At 46.3% G+C, this 27,693-nt stretch overlaps 1 protein-coding gene across 4 annotated transcripts in view; it reads right to left on the minus strand.

Moving 5' to 3' along the window:
- The window catches only part of LOC147701486 (oxysterols receptor LXR-beta-like), a 319,523-nt gene that overhangs the window by 263,840 nt on the left and 27,990 nt on the right, over positions 1 to 27,693 (minus strand). For 2 of the 4 annotated variants that reach the window (XM_086930165.1, XM_086930162.1), the window contains exon 2: positions 13,930 to 13,995. The exons of the other annotated variants lie outside the window; for them this stretch is intronic. The gene's annotated coding sequence lies outside the window, so the exon portion shown is untranslated. The remainder of the gene's footprint in view (positions 1 to 13,929; positions 13,996 to 27,693) is intronic. 4 annotated transcript variants of the gene reach the window in all.

Below are 27,693 nucleotides of genomic sequence, written 5' to 3' on the forward strand. Positions count from 1 at the left end.
CCGCCAGAGTTGAGGACCTTGGATCTGAGGGATCTGGTCCAAGTCACTGCATTGGCTCTGGGCGTTGTAGTTAGGAATTATGTTACTTTACATTTAAAAAAACGTGGAAGGACTCAACTTGGAATATCATCTGGAAGGCCTTAGAGCCCCGCACGTGCCTCTGGCCACTGCAGATGTGTACCTCATATGCAATGTATGTTTTGTTTCTTTGTGCTGCTGCAATAAACATGATTTAAACCTAAAAAAACGTGGAAATTCAATGTAAAAGGAAGTTATAGGTAGGTAAGGTTAAAACAATATTTTAAACTAAAATAACCACCGAAATTCATCAGTTATAATTATCTCAAATAACTATAACTCATTATAAACTAATTATACCTCACACCTCCGCCATGAACAGTGTTGTCATCAATTATGTAACTTTACGTGTTGCAGTGTTGCTATTGATGTCAAGGAGCATGTCAAGAATAATATCTACTTGGATGCACGGTTTAGAGGCATGTTTTAGGTCTCATCCAATTATTTCATACACTGTAGGAAATCTGGGAATATTAAAATCATATTGGATCTTTTAGCAGTATTTAATTATTTAACTCATTGGTGAAAGGGCTGTCTCATAATACTTTTGGCCCATATTTACTATCACATTTACCCACAGACGCAGAATGGGTAAAACTCTTTGATACATTGACCCACATCTCTAACAAGTCAGTATTGATAGCATGTCACTGCCAAACCCCCCAGGTTTTAAACATTCAATGCAAGGTGCAGTGCCAGGTACCTGTGAAAGGTGTGCTGCCACCATGTACCTGGAATAGTGGTGAAAGCTTGACACAAGACTTTCCACATATCAACAAAATTCACACTGCAAGGTATTCCATTATGTGTGAAGCCTTCATCTAATTCTGTTTATTTACTCCACTGCACTTTACTACTGGGATTTTTTAGCCCATTGTCAGCAAAATTGCAAGCCCCTGAATACAATACGTTGTTTTTAAAAGGTCACGAAGTTTGGCATTTGCCACGGGGCACTTGTCGGCAATGACCTGTCAACAGGACCATCTTCATGTAGTCAGGCAAAGAGTGCAGATAAGCGTTGGCAAGAATGTTTGACGCATCACATTTCAGGTGCCTTAGAACACAGGACCACAAATTAATCTGGCTTAATACATTTGTTTTAAAGACTTTTCAAGGTACTATGCTGTTGAACACATCTCCAATGTAACCATATTCAGTAAGGAGTAAGTGAATGACCCCAACTAGGTCCAGGAATTTGTTCATTAAAACATTTCAATATAGTACTGTTACTGCTCTAATCCGTTAATTGTGCAGTAAAGCAGACATAGTGAGCATGTAAGGTAATGAGATATGTGAGAGGGTAATCAGGTGTTAGAGAGAGCAATACATAGGTGCATTGGATACACAGCCAATGGTAAGACACTTCTGTACACCCAACAATAGTTCTCCTTTAAATTATATATGTGATCTATAATAACCACTGCAAAAAACAACATGTTTTGTAAACAATAGAAACACACTTTTTGGTTCTTTTGGGGGTACGCAACTGAATAAACACCAAAAAGCACAGATTTCAAAAGGTTTGGAAAACAATGAGAAAATGTCATTGAAATCTTCAAAAAATAAACAGTGCAAAAAGGACAGCCTAGATATATTACATGGATTTATATTAATCAAAATTCTTTGGCATCACCAAATGCTATGGTTGTTTAGGTCCCTTTTCTCTTGATCAAATGGTGTTTGGAAAGAACAGCCAGGTGTTGCCTGGCTTACCGAAAGTTAGGCTGTTTCCAAATCATTGAAGCATGAGTTCCAGAAAGCCAGACTCATTTTCTTTGGACTTTGAGGATTAGGAGGATAGGACTTCCGAGCACAAGCATGATGTGTGGTCTCCTTTCACTTTGTGCGAATACTTCAAAAACAGTTTTTTTTAAACTTTTTGTACATGAGCAAGTAATGTCTTGAACAGGCCTGGGAAGAAAGTGCTGGAACAGACTAGCTTAGTGTTGACAGTATGCAAACATGTTTTAGTAGTCAATGGATTATATGCCAGTCTTGGGGTGAATTAGGACACCCACAACTTCCACTATGTATTACATAGTTTTCAAAATAGGCTTGAGGGCCGAGTGAGGAGTCGGTTTTTGAGGGAGACTAACTTTACCGTATGTGGAGGCAACGTGCTCTTTTTTTCCAAGCATGCTTGAGAAGCTGAATGTTTTTAAGTCCCAGGTAGTATACCAAGATGTCCTAAAAGGGGTTGTTACCATCTGAAAGTTGTGCTGGTTATTGGTATTATGAGCAGCTAAGGTGAGAGGACAATTCAGAAAGTGCACCATCAGCAGTTCAGAATATAGAGTTATAACCATTCATAACGCAGCTTTTGATTTTTGCTTTAAGCTGACTCTAGGTCATTACGGACTGTCGCCAGTACAGAACTTTTCACTCTCAAATTATGGTTTTCAGGTGTGTTAGTCTAACTAGGTGAAGGGAAGCAAAACATGCCACCAACTATCAAAATATATTAGGTTATCACAAGTAGGTCTAGGACTGAAAACAATGTCTGAGAGAACCTAGATCGTGATGGTTACTCTGGCTTAAGGGCTCAATCTGTCAATTATTGATGAAACACAAGAAACACACGTGTTGGTTTGCTTCTCTGTGTAGAGAAGACATGGTAAGGTGTCTGAGCTGAACTACTCATTTTGAAGAGAAGTAAGTCTGATTTAACAACTTAAAAGGACATATTAAAGCACAATAAGATCAACAAATGTGAATAAGAGCTTATATTCTCAGTAGTTCACAGTGCAAAAGTGTTTCCCATAATAGGATCCGTTTTGGTATAAGGTTAAGTAATAGGTGAGCCAATTCTGGACGAAGGCGGCATAGAGTTTGCAGACTGCAAGGTCAGAATGAAAACTTTTGGAGACATGTGACATACACTGGGGTCTTTTCACTTTGCCTGCATGATCTATTATGTCAAAAGCTATGGCTCCTTCAATGTTGGCGTTAGGTGATAATAGCGCTCACACAGGGGGCCAGGTCGGGTCAAGGACCAAGATGGATGCTCGAGCCTGAAGCTCAGACGGAAGTAACGAAACCTGTTGGCCTGCATACGCCATGTAGCGCTTGCACGCCTTGTAAGATGCCCGCGTGTCCTGCAGGGCCCTATGGCGAGTAGCTGGTATCAGCTGGGGCCGAGAGAAGCAGAGTCGTGGCCTGCGGCATTGCGGCCTAATGCTGTCCTCGCAGTGACAGGTGCCCCGATCGCATCTGCCCGCTTCACGAAACTCCAGGCTTGCTGATGTGGGGGCCTGCAACATGGTATGCTCTGACTGCAATCAGAGGAGGCACCCTTGTGTGAGGTCCAACTGACGCTAGTGAGTCAGAGCAAGGCTGCGTTCTGTGGCAGTCTCCGTTCGGCGCTGGGGCTTGATCAGGGATGGTACGGAGGAGCTCTGGGGCACTCACACGTGCCGCAGCCCAAGGAGGCCTTAATGACCTCGCTGATTGCTTTGAGGGACTCCGAGCTTGCCGTGAATGCAAAATTTCCCGCTGAACCTCAGGAGCAGTAGATCGAGGCAGGCCCCCATTGGTGGCCGTGGATAACCAAGGGTGCTACTGTCCCAGTGCCCGATGATCAGAGCACACAGGCCCCGCCATGACCACGTGGTCCCGCGAGGTACTGATCACATCTGTGAATTAGATGCAGCAAACAGAAAGTTGGCCCCAATGGTTTCACTACGACCTAGAATAACACTGACAGTTACAATAGTCCTGCGAAACTTATTGCAGCTGTGAAAAGTTGGCCTGGTATATGATGTTCACTATTCTAGTGAGCACCTTGCACCAGTCCAAACAACCCTTATGGTGATGGTTGTAAAATGAACCTTATAGACCAGCTATCCTAGTGGTAGCATGGACAAAGCAATCTTAGGCTAAACTCAAAAGGGCATGTGAAGCCAGCTGTTTTACCATATGTAACCCCTTTAATACCAAATGAAAGGACACCACACAGGATATATACAAAATATATATGTATTTATTTCTAGACAATCCCTCTGAACTCTTTATGAGGTCAGAGGCACAAGCACATAACAAGATACTTAATTAAAATACAATAAGCGGCACAAAATACAGTAGGGCCCTAGGGGCACGCTAAACCATATACTAAAATAGCGGTATAAGTACCACTGCTCGGAAAATGAATAGGCCCAGGGCCTAGGGAATCGCTGGGGCTACGCTGTACTATCAAGGGATAGGAAGCAGGAGGCCCACGGGAGGTGTGTGCAGAGTCTTTACTCACATGCAAGTTACCATCGAGAATGAATGGGAACAAAAGAGTTAGAAACTAGTTCTTTTAGGGCACTTCTGACTGGACTCAATGAAAGTTACTTGAAACCTAGACAGTTGGATAGTCAATACCCACAGGAGCACCGGAGTACTCGCGTTACCTCACCCACAGGAAGCGGGTGCATAGGTGTCAAGTGTGTCGGGTTTTGTCGCTGAATCCTATGGATCCGTGAAGAAAGATGCTGCAGGCGACCAGGAGAGAAGTGTTCGGGTGGATCCAAGGGCAAATCGAGGATGAAGAGTACCTGAAAGCAGAGGTGACAGAGTCTGGGTCACTAGCCAGTGACCAGGAAGGAACCAGGCGATGTCGCGAAGCAATCAGGTGATGTCGTGAAGCTTGTCTCTGCAGCCACGTGGACCAGGAGGAGTCAACGACGACCAGGAGTCAGGCACGGACTGTCCCACGAAGGCTCTCGCTGTCGGCGGTGTCGGCTCCCGGATTGGAGTCAACAAGCCTTGGCAAAGGCAACCCACGCAAGAATCGAAGTTGGCTTCTTAATCAGACCAGCAAGGTCTGATGGGCTGCTTCTTTTCAGGGAAGCAAGGGCCAGTCTGGAGCAACCAGACCAGCGGTGTACATTCACGGTTTCGTCGCCAAGGTGGCCACTAGCCTACGGGCAAGTGACCGGGCAGACGCGTCGAGCAGGAAAATGTAGAAGGGCCCCAAGCAGAACTCGTGGAGTGTGCAGGGCTGATCTTCGGTGCAGATGCTACTCGGGACTGGGGCATCTCAATCCCCAATGCACAGTTTTGAGGGTGCCTCAGAAGCTGCATGGAAAGCAAGTCGCTAACTTTTCAAGATGGACGGTCCCACGTCTCGCGTCGCCTCCACGGGTCTCAGCTTTGCTGGGACTGAAGATCGGGCTGAAGAAAGTCTGGAAGTCCGGTTCTTGTCAGGCTCTGTGCTCGGGCTCCGGAGGGAGCGTCGACAAAGCAAGCCGTTGATCGCTGGATTTTGCCTGCTTGTGCAGGGTGGTCACTCCTTGACCACAAGAGAGATTCTTCAGTCTTCTATCTTCAGGTAGAATGTCGAAGGTCCAGAGTTTCGTTTCAAGTTTCAGTCAGGATAAATTTAAAGTTTTGGGACTCAGGTCCTACCTATATACCAAATCTAGGGGCTGGATTACCTGCTAGGTCCCTCTTATGGGTAGGACCAGGGAAGGGGGTGGTTACACCCCTTTCCCTTTGTCCAGTTTCGCGCCAGAGCTGTGGCTGGAGTGCCCCAGCACCGGTTTGAACTGGACTATGCATGGGACACCTTGTGTGCCCCAGGCAGTGTCTCATTTCTTTCAGCCCTCCCTGCCCCAATACACTATAGCCTGTCTGGGGTGGTGCTAGCACCTCTCAAGACAGGAAACCTATTGTCCAAGCCTCCCTCGCTGGAAGGACTCCCAGCAGCAGGTCAGACTTGTGTCTGTGGCAGCAGCATCCATTTTGTGATGGTGAGGCTCTGGTTAACTTTAACCTGGTTTATTAGGAACAACATGTCTTCTCCCTCTAGAAGGGTGGAATGCTACCCCCGTCGCCAGAACTGGCGAGGGGGTAGTATTCCAAAACATATGACACCTTACTCGACATGTTTTGATAAAGCCAAACCAGAGTTAGCATTTAACCGTGAGGTTCATAATGCACGTAAGAGTATATGGTATGGCAATATCCTAGAACAGCTATAAGGACATGGTTCCGAAAGCTGCAGACAGGCTCAGCTCATGCTAGAGCACCATCCCACATAAAACCAAGCACTCTGCCTCCAGGATTGTTAAGGCCTGCCATAGGAGAGACTTATAGGTGTATATGTGTCTAGATATAAGGTTAGATATAGGAATACTATATCTAAGCAAGGGTTGATTATACGACCTTGCCCCAGCTGAGTGTTCAGCCAGTTGTGTGAATGTGAGTGGCCAGCCAGGGATGGCAGAATACATGCTGCAGCCCCTGGTAGGCTTTGGATGCACCTATGCCCTGGGTACCTATAGTACACTGTACAGGGGCTCATAAGGTGACCCAATAACCAATTGGAGATGTACCTAAAGTACATGGAGTCCATTTTACAGAGAGAGCAGATAGCCTGGGGTCCTGATTAGCAGGATCCCAGGCCAACTAAGTCGAAAACCAGCTAAACACTAGGCAAAAAAATCTAGGGTAACCATAGTCTGGTATCCACCTTCCTACACAACCCCCCCAGACGAAAGGAGATAAGGCTATCCTTGATCAGGTAAGCCTATATTGCCTAAGTGGCCATATAAGGAAGTACCTGCACTAGCATGATTACCCTATGTCTCATGGTCCACTAAGCAATCCTTTACCTATAGGGTATCATAGGGTCTCCACCATAGGGAATCTCTACATGTGGTGTGTTTTGGCAAAGTAAAAGGCTGGTGTTGAGATGGAGTACTGAAGTGAGGCTCCTCTAATTTAGGGCTCAGCTTCCTCCAATCATCTTCCACCATGTATGCCTTTCTTTCCAGGACTGAGTTGCACTGTGCTCTCGGGGTCAACCTTTGGCTGCCTACAGCTGAAGGCTGGGTCCCTTTTGCTGGCTTACTGGAGGGACAGGTCAGTTCTGGGGCCCTTAGGTCCCAGGTTTGGCCGTGGCCACCAAAGTCCAGCTGGGGGAGGTTCCTAACTAAGTGTAAGGAAAGTCCCTCAGGAGTTATTGAAATTTTCACCTTGCTAGGGCTGCTAGCTTTGGTGCCCCTAATCTTCAGACGGGGTGGTTCTTGTGGACAGGGGGCACTTTGGGGTCCACCACTGGCCTCCCTGACCTCTGCAGCCCTGGGTTGACTGAGGCAGGGTAGAGAGGGGCAGGTTACCTGCTCCAGACTGGGTCCCACCTTGGAAGGGTCCACTGACATCAGGGGCTCTGCCAGGCTAGGCCTGACTACCTCTGGGGCAGTTCCTTCACAAGGGGTAGGGTCAGTTCCCTGAGGAGGCTGACTCTCACCTAATGTCTGGAGGGAGGGAAACTTTTCTTTCTCCCCAATGCTCTCTGTCTGAGTGGAGTGATCCATAGTTTCAGGCTTCACAACACTAAAATCTGTTTGAGTTTGGGCTGTGACCATCACAGCCCTACCAACCTTTTCAGGAAGGAACTCTGTTTGGGTGTGGGCTGTGACCATCACAGACCTGCCAAACTTTTCAGGGAAGACTGCCTGAGCTTGGGCTGTGACCATCACAGCCCTTCCAACCGCTTTAGGAAGAAATTCTGTTTGGGCTGGGGCCATCACAGCCCCACTAACCTTTTCTGGAAGGCCTACCATTTTGGAATGCGTTTCTTGTTCTACCCCAGCCCAGGCTGAGATCTCTAGATCATTCCCCAGAAGACAATCTACAGGCAAGTTTGTAGACACTGCCACTCTCTTGGGGCCAGTGACACCTCCTCAGCTGAGATTAACTACTGCCATGGGATGATCTTTCTGTACTCCATCAATGTTGATCACCTGATAGGTGAACCCAGGTAAAAGTTGTCCTGAGGGGACTAGACTGTCAGTCGCCATAGTGATGCTAGCCCCTGTATCTCTGCAGGCTTCAACTTTCTGGCCATTGATGTGGGGCTCCTGTCTGTACTTGCCCAAAGTGTTGGGACAAGCAGTGAAGTTGGCAAACCCCATGTCATTTTCACAGACAAGAGTAGCTAAGGTAGGGGACCTGGTTAGGCCAGAGTCCCCATGAGTTCCCAAAGTAAACCCAGCCACATTCTTGGGGGCACTCCCACCACCTGGGGGATTACTACTAATAGTAACAGGAGGTTTGGGAGTATTACTTGGGGGAATGTTTTCCTTATTGTTGGCCCTTGAGCAACTGCTGTCAGTCTTCCAGTGGCCAGGCTGTTTACAGGCATGGCAATAAGGTTTCTTACGGTTAGAGGGAGTGTTTTGGGACCCACCCACATCATTGGAATTTTGGGGCCCTGTGGAGGACTTGTCTTTAGATTTATCCCCACTTTTCTCTTGAGGCTTGGTAGAATCTTTCTTCTGGTCACTACCCTGATTTTTAGGCATGATTCTCGTTCCGAACCATTTGTCTGCCCTCTTACCCAATTCTTGTGGAGAGGTCAGATCTGAGTCCACCAGGTGCTGGTGTAGAAGCTGGTTTTGACAATTACTAAGGATCTGCTCCCTCATAATCAAATTATACAATCCTGATTAGTCATTTTCTTTGCTGCCCAATAACCAGCCCTCCAGAGCCTTAGTAGCACAATCTACAAAATCAGTCCAGTCCAGAGTCTGTGTCTTCTGGGTATCCCTGAACATCAACCTGTACTGTTCAGTGGTTAAGCCAAACCCATCAATCAGAGCACTCTTCAGGACTTTGTAGTTATCAGCATCATCATCACTAACTGTGAGGATCTTATCTCTACTTTTTTCTGAAAAGGAGAGCCACAAGATTGCTGCCCACTGACTTTGGGGTACCTGCTGTACTTTGCAGGCCCTCTCCAAAGTAGTTACCCATTTGTGGATGTCATCCCCATCTTTGTAGGGGGCACAATCTTACTCAGGTGTCTATTGTTATAGGACCTGTCTTTATCCTTAGGGATATTGCTGCCACCAGTGGGCTCTAGCCCACCTAACTTCCTTTCTCTGTCAAAAGCAAGTCTTTCCTTGGCTAGGGCAAGTTCCTTTCTCTCAATTCTGAGATTGACTTCCCTCGTCCTAGCCTGGTGTTCTCTCCTCTGAGGAGAAGTCATTCCCCTCTGAGTACCTTAGAAGCATTGGATTGAATAGAGGCACCCGATGGAGATCTATCTCTACTATACCTCTGATTAAGTCTACTAATAGGTCTGTATGGGGCTAGCCCATCTGCAGCCCCATGTAGGCTTAGGTTAGCCTGGCTAAGTCTCCTAACTTGGGCATGGCTGTCTACCTCTTCCCTCGACTCTTCCCCAACCTCATCCTTTTCATCATCTATGACAGGGGGGTCAGTGGTATCATCTGAAGATGGTAGGACCTCATCTGCATGCCCTGTAGGGCCTGAACCAGATGCTTTTAGAACTTCAGACTCCTCTAAGAGTTCTAGGAGTTGCTGAAGGGTAGGGTTAGCCCCTTGTTTCAGCTTTTTTGTGGTACACAAGTGCCTCAGTTCCTTAAAACTGAGGATAGCAAATTTGGAGGGTGCCCTGGGAGGGTAACTCCCCACAGGTAGAGGTCCACTGGACTCACCTGTGCCAGACATGCTCTAGTGAGGTGTGGGTGTGTGCACCTAACTACACTAAGTGTTTTCCTACTAAACCTCTCTAGGAGTTGTAGTCAGGGTGTGCTAGGCCCTTTGCTCTACAACAACTAAGTTCAGTAGAACTTAAGTATGCTAAGTCTTGTTTTATATGTACCTATAGATACCTATGTGATCTTTCAAATTATATTGCAAAGATTACAATTGGTAAAACAACAGCAAGCTCAAATCCCAACCGCTGCACACAAATGTGAGAAGTTGGCTTGGTATATGATGTTCACTGTTCTAGTGAGCACCTTGCACCAGTCCAAATAACCCTTATGGTGATGGTTGTAAAGTCAACCTTACAGACCAGCTATCCTAGTGGTAGCATGGACAAAGCAGTCTTAGGCTAAACTCTAGAGGGCATGTGAAGCCAGCTGTTTTACCATATGTAACCCCTTTAATACTAAATGAAAGGACACCACACAGGATATATATATATATATATATATATATATATATATATATATATATATATATATATATTTCTAGACAATCCCTCTGAACTCTTTATGAGGTCAGAGGCACAAGCACATTACAAGATACTTAAATAAAATACAATAAGTTGCACAAAATACAGTAGGGCCCTAGGGGCACGCTAAACCATATACTAAAATAGCGGTATAAGTACCACTGCTCGGAAAATGAATAGGCCCAGGGCCTAGGGAATCGCTGGGGCTACGCTGTACTATCAAGGGATAGGAAGCAGGAGGCCCACGGGAGGTGTGTGCAGAGTCTTTACTCACATGCAAGTTACCATCGAGAATGAATGGGAACAAAAGAGTTAGAAACTAGTTCTTTTAGGGCACTTCTGACTGGACTCAATGAAAGTTACTTGAAACCTAGACAGTTGGATAGTCAATACCCACAGGAGCACCGGAGTACTCGCGTTACCTCACCCACAGGAAGCGGGTGCATAGGGGTCAAAGTGTGTCGGGTTTCGTTGCTGAATCCTATGGAGCCTTGAAGAAAGATGCTGCAGGCGACCAGGAGAGAAGTGTCCGGGTGGATCCAAGGGCGGATCGAGGATGAAGAGTACCTGAAAGCAGAGGGGATAGAGTCTGGGTCACTAGCCAGTGACCAGGAAGGAACCAGGTGATGTCGTGAAGCTCGTCTCTGCAGCCACGTGGACCAGGAGGCGTGGAAGACGACCAGGAGTCAGGCACTGACTATCCCACGAAGGCTCTCGCTGTCGGCTTCCAAGTTGGAGTGAACAAGCCTTGGCAAAGGCAACCCACGCAGGAATCGAAGTTGGCGTCTTAATCAGACCAGCAAGGTCTGATGAGCTGCTTCTTTTCAGGGAAGCAAGGGCCAGTCTGGAGCAACCAGACCAGCGGTGTAAATTCAAGGTTGTCGCCGCCAAGATGGCCACTAGCCAACGGGCAAGTGACCGGGCAGACGCGTTGAGCAGGAAAATGCAGAAGGGCCCCACACAGAACTCGTGGAGTGTGCAGGGCTGATCTTCGGTGCAGATGATGCTCGGGCCTGGGGCTTCTCAATCCCCAATGCACAGCATCGAGGGTGCCTCAGAAGCTTCACGGAAAGCAAATCGCTGACTTTTCAAGATGGCCGGTCCCACATCTCGCGTCGCCTCCACGGGTCTCAGCTTGGCTGGGACTGTAGATCGGGCTGAAGGAAGTCTGGAAGTCCGGTTCTTGTCAGGCTCTGTGCTCTGGCTCCAGTGGGAGCGTCGACAAAGCAAGCCGTTGATCGCTGGATGGTGCCTGCTTGTGCAAGGTGGTCACTCCTTGACCACAAAGGAGATTCTTCAGTCTTCTATCTTCAGGTAGAATGTCGAAGGTCCAGAGTTTTATTTCAAGTTTCAGTCAGGATAAATCTAAAGTCTTGGGACTCAGCTCCTACCTATATACCAAATCTAGGGGCTGGATTGCCTGCTAGGTCCCTTCTATGGGTGGAACCAGGGAAGGGGGTGGTTACACCCCTTTCGCTTTGTCCAGTTTCGCGCCAGAGTTGGGGCTGGAGTGCCCCAGCACCGGATTGAACTGGACTATGCATGGGACACCTTGTGTGCCCCAGGCAGTGTCTCTTTTCTTTCAGCCCTCCCAGCCCCAATACACTATAGCCTGTCTGGGGTGGTGCTAGCACCTCCCAAGACAGGAAACCTATTGTCCAAGCCTCCCTCGCTGGGAAGGACTCCCAGCAGCAGGATGTCAGACTTGTGTCTGTGGCAGCAGCATCCATTTTGTGATGCTGAGGCTCTGGCTAACTTTAACCAGGATTAGTAGGAACAACATGTCTTCTCCCTCTAGAAGGGTAGAATGCTACCCCCGTCACCAGAACTGGCGAGGGGGTAGTATTCCAAAACGTATGACACCTTACTCGACATGTTTTGATAAAGCCAAACCAGAGTTAGCATTTAACAGCGAGGTTCATAATGCACTTAAGAGTATATATTATGGCAATATCCTAGAACAGCTATAAGGACATGGTTCCGAAAGCTGCAGACAGGCTCAGCTCATGCTCGAGCACCATCTCACATAAAACCAAGCACTCTGCCTCCAGGATTGTTAAGGCCTGCCATAGGAGTGACTTATAGGTGTATATGTGTCTAGATATAAGGTTAGATATAGGAATACTATATCTAAGCAAGGGGTGATTACACGACCTTGCCCCAGCTGAGTGATCAGCCAGTTGTGTCAATGTGAGTGGCCAGCCAGGGGTGGCATAATACATGCTGCAGCCCCTGGTAGGCCTTGGATGCACCTATGCCCTGGGTACCTATAGTACACTGTACAGGGGCGCATAAGGTGACCCAATATCCAATTGGAGATGTACCTAAAGTACATGGAGTCCATTTTACAGAGAGAGCAGATAGCCTGGGGTCCTGATTAGCAGGATCCCAGGCCAACTACGTCGAAAACCAGCAAAACACTAGGCAAAAAAATCTGGGTTACCATAATCAGGTATCCACCTTCCTACAGCAGCCCCGCCCCAGCAGTGCGCATTGGTTAACTACCTACAAACTGCCTGACAACAGAAGTACTGGCCAAGGGCCCAGGGTGGGGCAGCTGGCACGATGAGGCTTAATGATCCGCTCCAACTCCCTTTGTCGTTCGACTCCACCAAGACCCCCAGAAGAGGAGGAGACAAGCCAAATGGGGGCATAGATACAAGGTACGGAATACTCATCAATTCTTAAAATAGGTTTACTGGGTCATCAGGATTACTTGTTCATGAATAATAAAAGTTTCATTCACATCTTGCCAGCGAAAAAACTTTGATGAGGCAAATTATTAATCCCAATGTATTTCGGGCTAAATACTGCCCTTCATCAAGGGAAAATTAACACCTTAAGAAATGAAGCGACAAAATACAGGTCACAGTGAGGTATTCAAATGATTTGTTAGTGTAAAGCAGGATGAGTAATCCGCAACATTAGAAAACTGAATGGAAACGGTCCAAGAGAGTAATTAGTCAAAAACTTCATGCCAGCACCCTTATCATATACCATCGCCCACAACGCATCCCAATGGGATGAAGAAGCTCACTTAAACCACTGCTTTCTGCTGAATAATTCAATGAGGAGCTTCTCTACATATTCGCTCAGACGCCCACTAGAAGTCTTCAAGATTCCTGATATTCTGAGGTGCCTTTTTTAGGACATGGTTTGCCCCAAAACTAACTAACTAGGTGGGTGAAAAACAAGTGCAGACACAACTCCCGATCCGGCAACTCTGAAGAGAGTTGATGTGAAGTCACTCTACAAATCCATTCCTCATGATCTTGGCCTAGAGGCTGTTAAACACTGCTTGACCAGAACAAAAGTGGATGAAGATTTAAACATTTTCTTATTAGAGCTTTTATATTCTATATTGTATCACAGCTATTTCCGCTGGGAGAATGAATATTTCCTGCAACTCCTAGGCACTCTATCAGCAACTGCGCAGCACCTTGCTACGCCAATTTATTCATGCATAAATTTGAAATGGAACATATCCTAAGCAACAACACGTGGAATGACATCCTGTGGGATACATTGACAACATTTTTGTTGTTGTGGAAAGGATACAAAAATGAACTATCATTGGCCATCAAGCATCTGAACTCTATTATTAACGCATTGAATTTACATATAATTCAAATGACACCATTATCACTTCTTTAGACGTGAATATTTCCAGATCTGGAAAAAATTTGGAGACCGACATATAGAGGGAAGACATGGACTGCAACAACTTGTATCATTATAACAGTTTTCACCAATCTTCTTTTGAAAAATCACATGCCGTATTCCCAATTTTTATGTGTCATAAGAATAGTTTCTGACCCTTGCAAATTGTTCATGAACATAACCGACAGTGTCAAGATTTAGGGAAAGAGGATACCCACCTAGAATATTGGAAAACACCTTACAACGTGCCTCTTTTACATCACACGAACAACTCCTGGCACCAACTAAAAAACAAAACAAAATGAATCGCATCGTTGTAGTGTCAAAATTCTCTTAACTCCTTAAGAGCGTCGAACGTTCAGCGCCCAGTGCTGAATGTTCGAATAACGGGTGCTGGCCCGTCGGCCAACGGTCGTGAGCAGCACTAGCAAGGTAGTGCTCGCGACGACCGTTGGCCGACGGCAGCACTTAAAGGGTTAACAGAGTTTTGTTTTTAAAAAACTAATTTTGAAATACTGGCCGATGGTACAAATGGAGCCAGATTTCAAAGGCATTTTTTCCAACGCTCCACTGTTCGCATATGAACGCAGTAAAAACATCAAAGAAATTCTATCCACACCGAATCCAAATTCATCCAACAGTCTTACAAAGGAACCATTCCATGTTTTAACTGCAACAATATTATCATTTATCTATTGAAATATTCTTGTGGCTTGGACTATATTGGAAAAACTAAGCGCAAAATCAAGACAAGATTGAATGAACATGAAAGAAACATCCGAAAAAACAATTTGAAATCCAGTGTAGCTTCACATTTCCTGCCCTTTAATCACATCAGTTTTCTGCGTTTCTTGTTACTTGAGATTGTGCTACCACATGAGGGCATTAACTACAAGTTTCCCCTCCAGAGAGAAATTCCCTGGATCAAATTACTGGACACTCATTCCAAATGGACTGAATGACCGATGAAATACAGCAGCTTCCTGTAAACAGAAGTCCTACCCAACATTTAAAGACATTCTCAGTGTTGAACTAAACTGATTAGAATTCACACATTTGTCATTTAAACACCTGTGTTTGTTTTTCAGTATGTGTTTTTTGCTGATGGTATGTCAGCATTGCTTTTGATGTATATAGTGCTTAAGTTTGCTTTCTGAGTATAGTCAATCCAACTTCCATTTTCCTACTAATGACTCACAAACAGATGGCACTTACACTCATCTCTTTATTCTCTATCAACTTATATCTACCCGCCAATCTCTGTCTCATTTCCTAACTCTTCATCTGTTCTTTTCAATGCATAAATTTTCTATTTATTTTAGAAAAATGTTGACTTTCCCCTTATTTAATATCACTCACTTTCACCGCATCTACACGACCTAGACCCCTCACACCCACAGCACCATACGGCAAGGAACAAAAGATCTCCGCTAAAGAGCCCCAGTTACGGGTGCCCGTTGGGTATTGCAGCACCGACCCGACCAGGGACAGGTCCAAATGATGAACCATGACACCTAGCTTGCTGGGTGTGTGAGGACTCTAGTTCCCACAAGGAGGATCCCCCTCCAACCACTTCTTGATCACTTTATCCGCCTTGAGGAACTGCATACCTATTGTGACTAGAGTTTGACAAGGCATGTATGCTGGACCTCCCTAAATAGCTCTTGAAGACACTCCTCTTGCTACGTAATTATATGTACGGGAGACACCTGTGGGACAACACAGTTCAGTTTACCATACGGTGTCAGTTACACTTATTGGCCCGTCATATCACACGCTATACCACTCTCAATTCACGGGGTTGATAGCTGGGTGACTTACCGTAAATGGAGGACACCCCAGGACACAGCTTCAATGAGGAAGCTGTAGCTGCTATTTTAAAAGCCCCTCCCCTTCTTGGGGCAGGAGGCAGTGCAGCCTCCGGGTCGCAGTCAGAAGACTGGACTTCTATAATGGCTATGAAGAGAGAATGGCTTAAAATTACTCTACATGGAGCACTCATGACTGAGTATTTACGGGCTAACATCGCGCCCAGTGGAATAATTAACATACTTTCCAGAATACTGCTGGAAGATGGACCTTTCAAAAAGGACTGGTGCCAAGTTTTTCGGAAATGCACTAGAGACCTACTAGTTCTTATTATCAATACCGCTAATAGACTGGCGGATGTACTACTTGCTAGGATACAGGTAGCTGAAGCTGCGTTAAAATCCTCTATCCCTAACACGACTTTCAAAACAAAAACTAGCAGAGATTAATAGTGAGACTTATGACAGTGGAGAATATTTACTATAACAGAAAGTAGCTAAATTGCAGAAAGACATAGTGAAGTTTGATAAGGAGAAGGTCTTCCCTTATCTTAAGGACGACTACTCTGCATCAAGAAACAACTACTACTACTCTGATGAAAGTCCCCTGGTGGATAACCAGCCTGAATAAAAGTCTTATTTGGCCTATCCAACCTTTTTTTAATATCAATCACTTTCATCGCATCTACACCACCTAGACCTCTCACACACACAGCACCATACGGCAAGGAACAAAAGATCTCCGCTAAAGAGCCCCTTTACGCGTGCCCGTCGGATATTGCAGCGCCGACCAGACGAGGAGCAGGTCCAAATGATGAAGCAGGACACCTAGCTTGCTGGGTGTGTGAGGACTCTAGTTCAGACAAGGAGGATCCCCCTCCTCCCACTTCTTGATTACTTTAACCACCTAAAGGAACTGCAAACATATTGTGACCAGAACTGGAATAGTTTTGACACACTACCAAAGGGACAGGAAGTACTGTACCGGCAATGATTCAGTTTAATAACGCGTTAGCCATCGTCATGCTTGACCCACGGTGACCTCATTAGATTTTTCATCTTGGAGACCTCTTTCACTCTGTTTCCTACCAAACTCATTACCCTACTGCTTTTTCACCAATGAACCTTTTCCACTCTGTTTTTAATGTAGCGTTTGAGTTCACCTGCTATACACTAACTAATCATTAGATTACCTCGCTATGACCTGTATTTTCTCGCTTAATTTCTTTAAATATTAATTTTTTTCCCCTGATGAAGGGCTATATTTAGCCTGAAATGCATTGGGATTAACAATTTGCCTAATCAGAGTTTTTTCGCTGGCAAGATATGAATGAAACATACTTTATTATTCATGAGCAAGTAATCATGATGAGCTGATAAACCTATTTTGAGAATTGATGAATATTCCTTACCTTTGATTAATCTTGGAACATTCAATTCATTGGACATTACGCTGTGCAGGTGGGGGACCCCGCAACAGGGGTGGCACTTTTTACACATCTTTACTAATGTTCGGGGATCAGTGAGCCATACCCTGCAGGCATACTCTGATTGAATTTATAATGGAACATTCGAAGTTTCGGATTACTTCCGGAGTACATGAAATGCTTTCTTTGTGGCACAGATACAAGCACACTATGTGTGGACACAGCAGCAGATGAGGGCACTGTGGTGATACTAGCGGAACTCAATGTGGGGTTCATGCGGCGGACATCCGGCTAGACCATTTAGCTGCCAAATTGGAGAACTTGCACCAGCGCCTTGACCAGCATGAGGGCGGACTAAACATAGCTGAACAACGAATCTCGGATATGGGGGATGCTAGCTCCTCCAGCGCCAAACGGTTGGACAAAATGGAAAAGCAGCTTCAATTAACAGAAGCAAAGGCTGAAGACCTAGAGGCAAGATCGCGAAGGAATAATTTGTGAATATCAAGAGTCTCGGAGACTACTAACAGGGGGCGTATAAGCGAATATGTAGAGCAGCTCCTCATTGAATTATTCTGCAGAGAGGCCTTTACCACAACATTTGCCATAGAGAGGGCGCACAGAACCCTCTGGCAGAGGCCGGTCCCTGGGTCTCCTCCCCGGATAATCATCGGCAAGTTACTTAATTATCAGGATAAAGACACGGTGCTGCGACACGCTCGAGAAAAAGGATCACTACAACATCAGGACATAGCGCTGGCCATCTATCCAAACTACACTCCAATTGTGCAGTAAGCCAGACAAGTTCACAGAAGCGAAGAAAACCTTATGTAAAGCCAATGTGAAATACTCTATGCTATACCCTGCGAATCTCCGCAAACAATACAACGGTAAAGTGACAATTTTCGAAACAGCAGAAGAGGCTACCCAGTTTTGTAAGCACCATCGCACCGATCTCGTTGCCATGAACACGATGACTGGCCACTCAAGCCCTGCCCACTCATCACCAATTTACCCATGTTCAGAGGCCGGCTGCTGCAGGGGCAGGATTTAGTCCCATTGCTTTGAGGCTGTTGCGGTTTTGAATGCTTACCGCTCTGGTGGCTTCTGGGACTTGCAGAGGCACGATGGCTCGCTTTGCCAGATTGGGGGGGGGGGGCATGCTTTTGTCCCTTTGACTTCATTGACGCCCACAAGTTTCTACTTGCACGCCATCATTGACAAATAGTTAGGCCATTGCTATTTGATGGCTTTCCCCTCTGGTGACTTCTGGGACTTGCAGAGGCGCAATGGTGCGCTTTGCCAGATGGGGGAAACTACGCTTTTGTCCCTTTGACTTCATTGATGTCCACAAGTTTCTCCTCACACGCCATCATTGACAAATAGTTAGGCCATTGCTATTTCAAGTATAACCTTGTCAATAGATGCTATCCTTTGAGTGTTGCCTCCCCACCCAAGAATGACTCCTAAAGGTTGTTCTTTTTCTTTGACACAGGAATGTCGATTGGGATCCTCTGGTGGCATCTTGTTCGCTGCTGGAAGTGGGAGGTGGGAAATTGGGATTATTGTATTGTAATGTCGTTATCTATCGGTTGTCTTCTTTTTTTCAACCGGTCTCTATGTTTGCATGAAATGTAAGGCCCCCACACTCTGAGGGGTCGATTGGCATATACTTGCCCACCCTACACACCAGTCCCAGTCCTCTAGGAGTGCACCTGCGAACACCCAAAAGCTGCGCTCACTGACATTCATTACCTGGAAAATTAGAGGGCTCTCCATCCAGCAAAAGAGCCGACAAGTATTGTCCGAATTAACCAGGCAAGGTGTGCAGGTCGTATTCATCCAAGAGACCACTGCGCCTCAGGGTCTATGCCCCACTTCGCTTCTACTCGGGACACTAACAGATAATTTGCAAACTCTAGTATGTACTCCAGGGGAGTGTGCATCCTGGTGCACAAGTACATACCTTTCAAAGCACAAGAGGTGGTTGCGGACCCTGGGGGGCGATATCTAATAGTGGCAGGCACATTAGCTACCACCCCACTGCTGTAAATAAATATTTATGCGCCAAACACAGACTTCCCAGACATATACTCAGGCATATCTGCGCACCTCACTAGGCTATACACTTCTACTGTACTCATGGGAGGAGATTTTAATATCTCCCCGAACCAGCTGCTTGATACAACTGGTTTGGGCTCTGTAACGAAGCCACACTCCTTACAAGCATTGACCCCAATGACAAGCTACCACTATTTAATAGACGCATGGCGGCACAAGCATCCAACTGGCATAGAATACTCATTCTACTCTGCTCTGCAAGGAACCTGGACTCCTATTGGCCATTGGTATATCACGCCCAACTGATTGTTAATCGATATTGTGCACCTCCACAGGACCCTATCAGACCATTCTCCTAGAATACTCACTTCACAGATGCCGGAGGGCTTGTTACTGTGAGAACCCTGGCTCTTCCCCACAAACACATTATTAGATGAAGCCTAGGTGCGAGACACAATAGTGGAGTACTTCCAGCACAATAAGGGGACGGTACAGAAGTCCTTGACATTATGGGACGCATTCAAATCCTAAATAAGAGGGGTGTGCATTGCCAAACACTCAGGGATTTTTAAATCAATACAGCAAGACCTAACACGAGTGGAGATTACTTGACGTTGAGATGCTCAGCGGAGACCACCGTACACTTTTGAGTAGAAGGGCTGGCCTCATGCATGAATTTCAAAACCTCGCTCACCTCGGGTAAATATGCGAGAGCGTGGGCCTATGGGGAAGGGGAGAAGCCTGGTCCCACCCTAGCCAATACTCTGCGCCCGCCGTATCAGGCAGCACTGAGCCCATCCTTGCAATTGGTAGACGGGACTGCCGTCACAGACTCAGGAGATATAGCTCATACGTTCACAAACTATTACACCCAGTTGTACACATCTAAGTTCTCTACTTCTGGGAAGCCATTGCAGACTACTTAGCGGAAGTCGCCATGGTCTGACTAGAACCAGGACAGCAGCAAATCTTAGCTGCACCCATCATGTGAGATGAGATTGGGGAAGCAATCGATACACTAAATGGAACCTGTGCTCCCGGACTTGATGGCTTCACCAGAGCCTTTTATAAAGCGTATAAAGCTGAATTGATTCTACACCTACTCAAAGTTTACACAGAGGCCCTGTCAGATGGTATGCTACCAGAGACCATGCGGGAAGCAGTTATAAACCTTTTGTTAAAACCTGGCAAATCTCCGGAATGCTGTAAGTCGTATCACCCATTGTCTTTATTAAATCACAATTATAAAATGTTGGCCAAAGTCTTGGCTACACGTCTGTCCCCACTAATGAATGAGACTGTATCCCCACTGCAATCTGGCTTAATACCCAATCGTTCCACGTCGATAAATTTGCGCACTATATTTACAGTATTCCATAGGATCAATCCTATGTTACAGGCGGTGGCAGTCCTATTAGACGTGGAAAAAACCTTTTCTATTCGCCACCTTGAGCAAGCTGGGGAGCCCTAGGGGATTCTGGGACTTGGTTTGGCTATTATATACAAAGCCCATAGTGTGCGTTAAAGTAAATGGCACCATCACAAACCGGTTCTCGCTAACCCGAGGTACGCGGTTGGGATGCACATTATCCCGGCTCTTATTTATTATACCAATGGACCCACTTGTCCCCAACCTGCAAGAGCTAGACTTGGCGAAGGACTAAAATTTCAGCGCGGACCATTGTTGGCATCGCTATATGCAGATGATATTATGCTATTCTTCAGAGATCCGGAACCCAACCTAGCCCCAATACTGAGAGAAGTGATCCGCTATGGGGCATTGTCTGGCTTGTCAATAAATTGGACCAAGTCTGAGGTTTTCCCGTTAACGGACACTACTACCCGGACTGCTCTAGACTTACCTCTCCAGTCAATCAATCAATCATTTGTAAAGCGCACTACTCACCCGTGAGGGTCTCAAGGCGCTGAGGTGGAGAATGCTGCTACTGCTTGGAAAGCCAGGTCTTGAGGAGTTTTCTGTAGGTCAGCAGGTCTTGGGTCTGCCGTAGGTGGATGGGCAGGGTGGTCCAGGTCTTGGCGGCGAGGTGGGAGAACGATCTGCCGCCGGAGGTCGCTCTTCGGAAGCGGGGGATTGTGGCGAGGGCGAGGTCGGTGGAGCAGAGCTGGCCGGTGGGGGTGAGAAGCGTAGTCGTCTGTTGAGGTACGTTGGTCTGGTGTTGTGGAGTGCCTTGTGTGTGTGGGTGAGGAGCTTGAAGGTTATCCCCTTGTTGATCAGGAGCCAGTGCAGGTCTCTTAGGTGGGGTGTGATGTGGCTGCGGCGAGGGATGTCGAGGATCAGGCGTGCAGAGGCGTTCTGGATACGTTGGAGCCATCTCTGGAGTGTGACCGAGGCTCCTGCGTAGAGGGCGTTTCCGTAGTCCAACCTGCTGCTGACGAAGGCCTGGGTGACTGTTCTTCTCCTTTCAGTGGGGATCCACTTGTAGATCCTGCAGAGCATGCGGAGGGTGTTGAAGCAGGAGTAGGAGACGGCGTTGACCTGTTTAGTCATGGAGAGGGTGGAGTCAAGGATGACCCCTAGGTTGCGTGAGTGGTCGGTGGGTGTTGGGGCGGTTCCCAGTGCGGTCAGCCACCAGGAGTCGTCCCAGGCCGAAGGGGTGGATCCGAGGATGAATACCTCAGTCTTGTCAGAGTTCATCTTCAGTCAGTTGTTCCTCATCCATTCAGCGACGGCCTTTATTCCTTCGTGAAGGTTGGTTTTGGTGGTGTGGGGGTCCTTGGTGAGGAAGAGGATCAGCTGGGTGTCATCGGCGTAGGAGATGATGTTGAGGTTGTGCCTACGTGCGACATGGGCAAGCGGTGCCATGCAGATGTTAAACAGAGTTGGGCTGAAGGATGAGCCCTGGGGTACGCCGCAAATGATCTCGGTGGCTTCGGAGCGGAAGGGGGGGGGGGGGTGGAGGGGGGATGAAGGCGGATGCTGCAGGAGAGGTAGGAGATGGTCCAGTCCAGGGCCTTCTCTTGGATCCCGGTGTTGTGGAGGCGTGCTCGTAGTGTTTGGTGGCAGACCGTGTCGAAGGCGGCTCACGGGACCAGGAGGATGAGGGCCGCCGTTTCTCCGTTGTCCAGCAGGGACTTGATGTCATCGGTGGTGGCAATGAAGTCAGCCTCGGTGCTGCGGTTGCTGCGGAACCCAGACTGGGAAGGGTCCAGGATGTTGTTCTCCTCGAGGTAGCGGGTCAGTTGTTTCGTTGACGGTCTTCTCGATGACCTTTGCCAGGAACGGGAGCAGGGAGATGGGCCGGAAGTTCTTGAGGTCCTTGGGGTCTGCGTTGGGTTTCTTGAGTAAGGGGGTGATCTTGGCGTGCTTCCAGCTCTCTGGGAAGGTTGCTGTCTCGGAGGAGGTGTTGATGACTTTCCAGAGATGGGGTGCGATGGCTGTGCTGGCTTTGTTGAAGATGTGGTGTGGGCATGGGTCTGACGGAGATCCGGAGTGGATGGTGTTCATGATCTTGATGGTGTCGTTGAGGTTGGTCCAGGAGAGCAGGCGGTTGGTGCGGATGGTGGTGGTGGGGCGGAGGTCTCAGTATTTGTGGCGTTGAAGCTGTTGTGGATGTCAGCGATCTTGCAAATATTTAGGGGGGCTGTGCGATGCACGGACCCCCCTAAATATTTGGGGATTTATCTGCTTCGCTATAGCCCTGATGTAATTTGATTGAACTATGGCCCATCAGTAGACAAGTTAGCTACCTTGATCGAAAGGTGGATTAAACTTCCCCTGTCAATGGACAGTAGGATCGCGATAATAAAAATGGTAGTACTCCCCAGCTGATATGGGTGGGGGTGCATCCGCGGATCGGGTACATCTTTAATGGAAGGGTACAATCTCACACACAAGGATAGGTTCATTTTATATAGGCTGCACAGCACTCTGAGGGGCAGGGTTCCCACTGCTCCTGTAGAGCCTCCGGAGTTCCCTCTACTATCAACAATCATCACGACTCCTGAGGCAATACACTTAGTGGCCAGACTATCACGCAGCATCCAATATGAGGCCCATTGTTGACAGGGGATCGAGGGTGGACTGGGAGAGGGATTTGGGAATCCAGATGTTGGACAAGATATGGTTCTATTGCTGCAGGCAGACCAGACTGATCTTGAAAATCATCACCACAAGATATTACATTTTAAATACCTGCATCAGTCATACTCCACCCGCACTTACTGTCCAAAACAGACCCCGCCAAACCCCATGCATGTCGAAAGTGCGTGTCGGATCAGGCGGACTTCATACATTTGCCCTGGAACTGTGCACCTGTATTGGAGTACTGGGAGGAGGTGTTCTGGGTCCTATCGCAGATGGCGGAGACCGCAGTGGACCTGACCCATTAATGGCCTGTTGGGTTATGTCCAGCCAGTACCGAAGGGTATTCAGCGATACACTGCAATGGCGTTTCCGTTGGAGAAAGAAAAGGTATCAATGCATTGGGAAGCTACAACTTCCCCCAGGATCAAGCTCTGGTTGCAGGACTTAGTGAATTGTGACAACACACGTGACATATATGCCTCTCTTCAACTGTAAGCATCTTGACCTAAATAAAAATTGGCAGCCGTTGAAGTCATATTTACAAAGGTTCCCCTTGGGATCAGTGGAACATTCCTCAGACTGATGTCAGACACATTTGAAAGTTAACATGAGGAGATAGGGGAAAGGGAGTGGGTATGAAGATGAATGTACTAACTCCTTTTTCTACCACAAGCGCTCTGTGCCCAGGATGGGGAGGGTTGAGCACCCATGGACGTTTTTATCTAGCACACTGGAATCTCAGCTCTGTAGCGTTTATAACCAAATCTTGAGCAGTGGAATCACAAACTGACTGTTGAGATATAATTGGTGAGGTGATGAGACAATCGACAAATTGTTAAAAAACGCTCTAACGTCGGGACAGACTGAAGCTGGCTAAGGCACCTGTATGACTGGATGTAACATGAGACCATCGTTTGATATTGTCCATTGCTGTTAGTTTTTCTCTTTTTTTGTTGTTGCAAACTGAAAATTCTAGAAAAGCCAATAAAATAAATTAAAACAGGCATTGAAAATGCAATAGGTCTTGCCTTTGATTAAGTAAAAGCCATTTACTTTGCTAATGATATTGTATAGCAAAGCAAATGGCTTTAACTTAATGAAAGGCGAGACATGTTGAATTTTTAATGCTTGTTTAAGTATGTGTGTGTGTGTGTGTGTGTTTTGTATTTTTTTGGGGGGGAAGAGCAAGGCAGTAAATTGCTGCTGTCTGTCGAAAAAAGTACTTTTTCATACTTAAAATTCTTCTTCTTTGTGTGCTTCTCCTCCGCTAAATATTATAGCCTCTCCTGCTGTGCTGCGTATTGCTGTCTCCCTTTTGTTGCAAGCTTGCGTGTGATTCTTTCTCCCTGTGCCACCTCTTCTGTGTTGCTTTCTCACTCAAGTACTTCTACTCCTGCCTCAGTGTTGCTCTCCCTCCTGTGTCGCTTCCTTTCCACCGTCCATCATCCCCTTTGGTATCGCTTTGTTCGCCCTAAGTGGGCAGGGTATGCCCAGACATGGGTCCCTTGCTCACTCTACCACTCGATTCAAGATAGCCTGGCTGATGAGGATTATGAATCTGAAACCGGTCCCAGGATGCAGGTTTCCGGTCCACGGAAGACATGGCTTGGCAGTTTGGTCTGGACTGTTCCCATGAGACACAGGGTCAGACTGATTTGCATATGGCCATGTCTGAACTGGGGTGGTGGAGTGAGCAAAAGAATGGTGATGGATTAAACCCAGATCAGTTGACTGGGGGTGAGTGTTTGATTTGCTCAAGCGCTCCGTCCACCATCCCCATTGGTATTGCTTTCTTTCCCCTAACCACTCCTGGCTGCTTTCCCATCACCACTGCTCTCAGTTGTCTTCTTAAAATGTTTTTCTTTTTTAGAGGAGGACCACGCAGCACATTCCTGTTGTCCCCTACCTTAATAAAAGAAGCATTGAAAATGCAATAGGTCTCGCCTTTGATTAAGTTAAAGCCATTTGCTTTGCTACTGGTATTGTATAGAAAAGCAAATAGCTATGGCTTTAACTTAATCAAAAGGCGATACCTATTGCATTTTCAATGCTGGTTAGTTAAGGTCTCCAAGTTTATAACTTCTACCTGGAGGCAAAGAGCTTTTTCTGTGGCAGCAGCCAAAAACTGGCTATCCAGTCACAGCTCTAACTGGCCCCAATTAAAAATCATTTAAAAAAAGACGCCTTTAGTATTGCTTAAACCCTTTCTAGAAGTTCTGAAAGGATATATATAGAGATAATATATATATATATAGAGATAATATATATAGAGATAATATATATATATATATATATATATTACCTTCTGGCGATAGCCAGTAGGTATATATAGTTAGGATTTTTTCTCTATGGAACTTTTGAAAATTCTATGTCTAATAACTTTGGCGTTTGTGGACGGAATCGGCTGAAATTTTCAGGAAAATGGCACATTTTGTTTCTGAGCAGCCCCTGAAAATTTGGGGGGGGGGGGTCGTCAAGGGGGGGCCGAGAAAAAAGGGGGGTCCCAAAACGCGTTTTTCCCATGTTAATTTCCATAGGGCGGTTGGACTCACTTTTAGCCCGAACGGCTGAATGGATTTCCACGAAACTTGGCAAAATTGTAGGGACTGTTAGCCCGATGTGCCTTTGCTAGGTCTCAATATATGTGCTTCAGTGGATTTTGAGAAATTAACGTTTAAATCAAGATATATATCTGTAACAGCGCTCCGGGCAGCGCTCCGGTTCGCGTACTTTTCGCTTATCGGAACTTTGCGAAGCGAAGCTGATTGGCTCTCCGGTGTCTGTCAACATTCTAAACAGTCCGGTGCGGCCGCCATCTTGTCTCTCGGTAGGATCGAGAGACAAGAGGAGGCCAAAACAAAGGGGGAAATGAAGGAAAGGGGGCAAGGTAGACCCCTTCTGACCCCCTAGGATTGATGAGGGGATATTATAGAGCCACGCTGGGCCCAAAAAAAAAAAAAAAAAATTCCGATTTTTTCGCCGTAGAGACGCGTCTTGGTACGCGAACCGGGCAGCTAACCGGGCAGCTAACCGGGAAGCTAACCGGCAGTGTAACGAGAGTCTGACGAGTAGCTGATTGGCTGTCAACATTGTAAACAGTCCGGAGCGGCCGCCATCTTGTCTCTCGGTAGGATCGAGAGACAAGAGGAGGCCAAAACAAAGGGGGAAATGAAGGAAAGGGGCAAGGTAGACCCGTTCTGACCCCCTAGGATTGATGAGGGGATATTATAGAGCCGCGCTGGGCCCCCAAAAAAAAAAAAAAAATCCGATTTTTTCGCCGTAGAGACGCGTCTTGGTACGCGAACCGGGCAGCTAACCGGACAGCTAACCAGCAGTGTAACGGGAGTCTGAGGAGAAGCTGATTGGCTGTTATCATTGTAAACAGTCTGGAGCGGCCGCCATCTTGTCTCTCTGTGGGATCGAGAGACAAGAGGTGGAAAAAAAAAAAGGTGTAAATGAATGAAAGGGGTGAGGCAAACCCCTCCTGAACCCCTAGGATTGATGAGGGGGCTATTAAAGTTCCCTGGGGGGTGAAAAAAAAAATTGCGATTTTTCGCGGTAAAGGTGCTTCCTGGTACGTTAACCGGGCAGCTAACCGGCAGCGTAACGGGAGTCCGACATATTGTGTTTTTTGAACGTTTGTGATATGTGCACGTGTGGATTTTGTCTAATTAAGGTTAAAAAAATATATATATATCTTTAAGCGTGTTCTGGCGCGCTTACGTTTTGGGTTTGGTTTGCGCTGCAGAGACGATACGTCACGGTTATGCGATGCATCATGAGGCGTCTCACGGGCTACGTGATACGTCACTTAATAAAGAATATATTTTACAGCTATAGATATTAGCTTTTAAAAAACCAATGAAATTCACAGAAAAAACCATAGGTTATAGACCATATATAGTTAGGAATTTGCATTTACAAAACCTTGAAAATTCACTGAAAAAACCATAGGTTATAGACCATATATAGTTAGGGATTAGCATTTAAAAAACCTTATTTTACTCGCACAAAACCATTGAAATTCCATATATAGTTAGATGCACTAACTATATATCGCGGACCCGCAATCCACTGCTAATGATGTCACATATTACATCATTCATGACATGGTCAGTGACATCACTGATGACATCACTGATGACATCTCAAATGACATCACTGATGACATCTCAAATGACATCACTGATGACATCACTGACATCTCATTTGACATTACTGATTACATCACTGATGATATCATTTATGTGATAATACATCTTCAGACTCTAATATAACCTTAGATACACTCAGTGTAAACAGGCACTCACAGACTGTCACACATCCATGGAGTTACCCACACACCTAGTCAGTCATGCAAAGAATCAATCACACCTCCATTTCCTCAACTATACAGTTATACACACTTTACTTATTCAAACATATACTAACACATATTTACTCTTATACAATCCTTGATACAAGTTCACAATGATTCATACAGCCACTCTCACATTCACTGGCTCTTATGTTCAGTTATTTATATATGTCAACTCTCACATGGAGTGTGTTTTACATATGTACTTACTTTGACATGTAGAACTGAGATATCCATTCACTCACCAATATACTCATGCACACAGTCAACTGTCCATACAGCTG

This window comes from Lissotriton vulgaris, chromosome 7 (genome assembly GCF_964263255.1).
Source record: "Lissotriton vulgaris chromosome 7, aLisVul1.2, whole genome shotgun sequence".
NCBI classification, from domain to species: Eukaryota; Metazoa; Chordata; class Amphibia; order Caudata; family Salamandridae; genus Lissotriton; species Lissotriton vulgaris.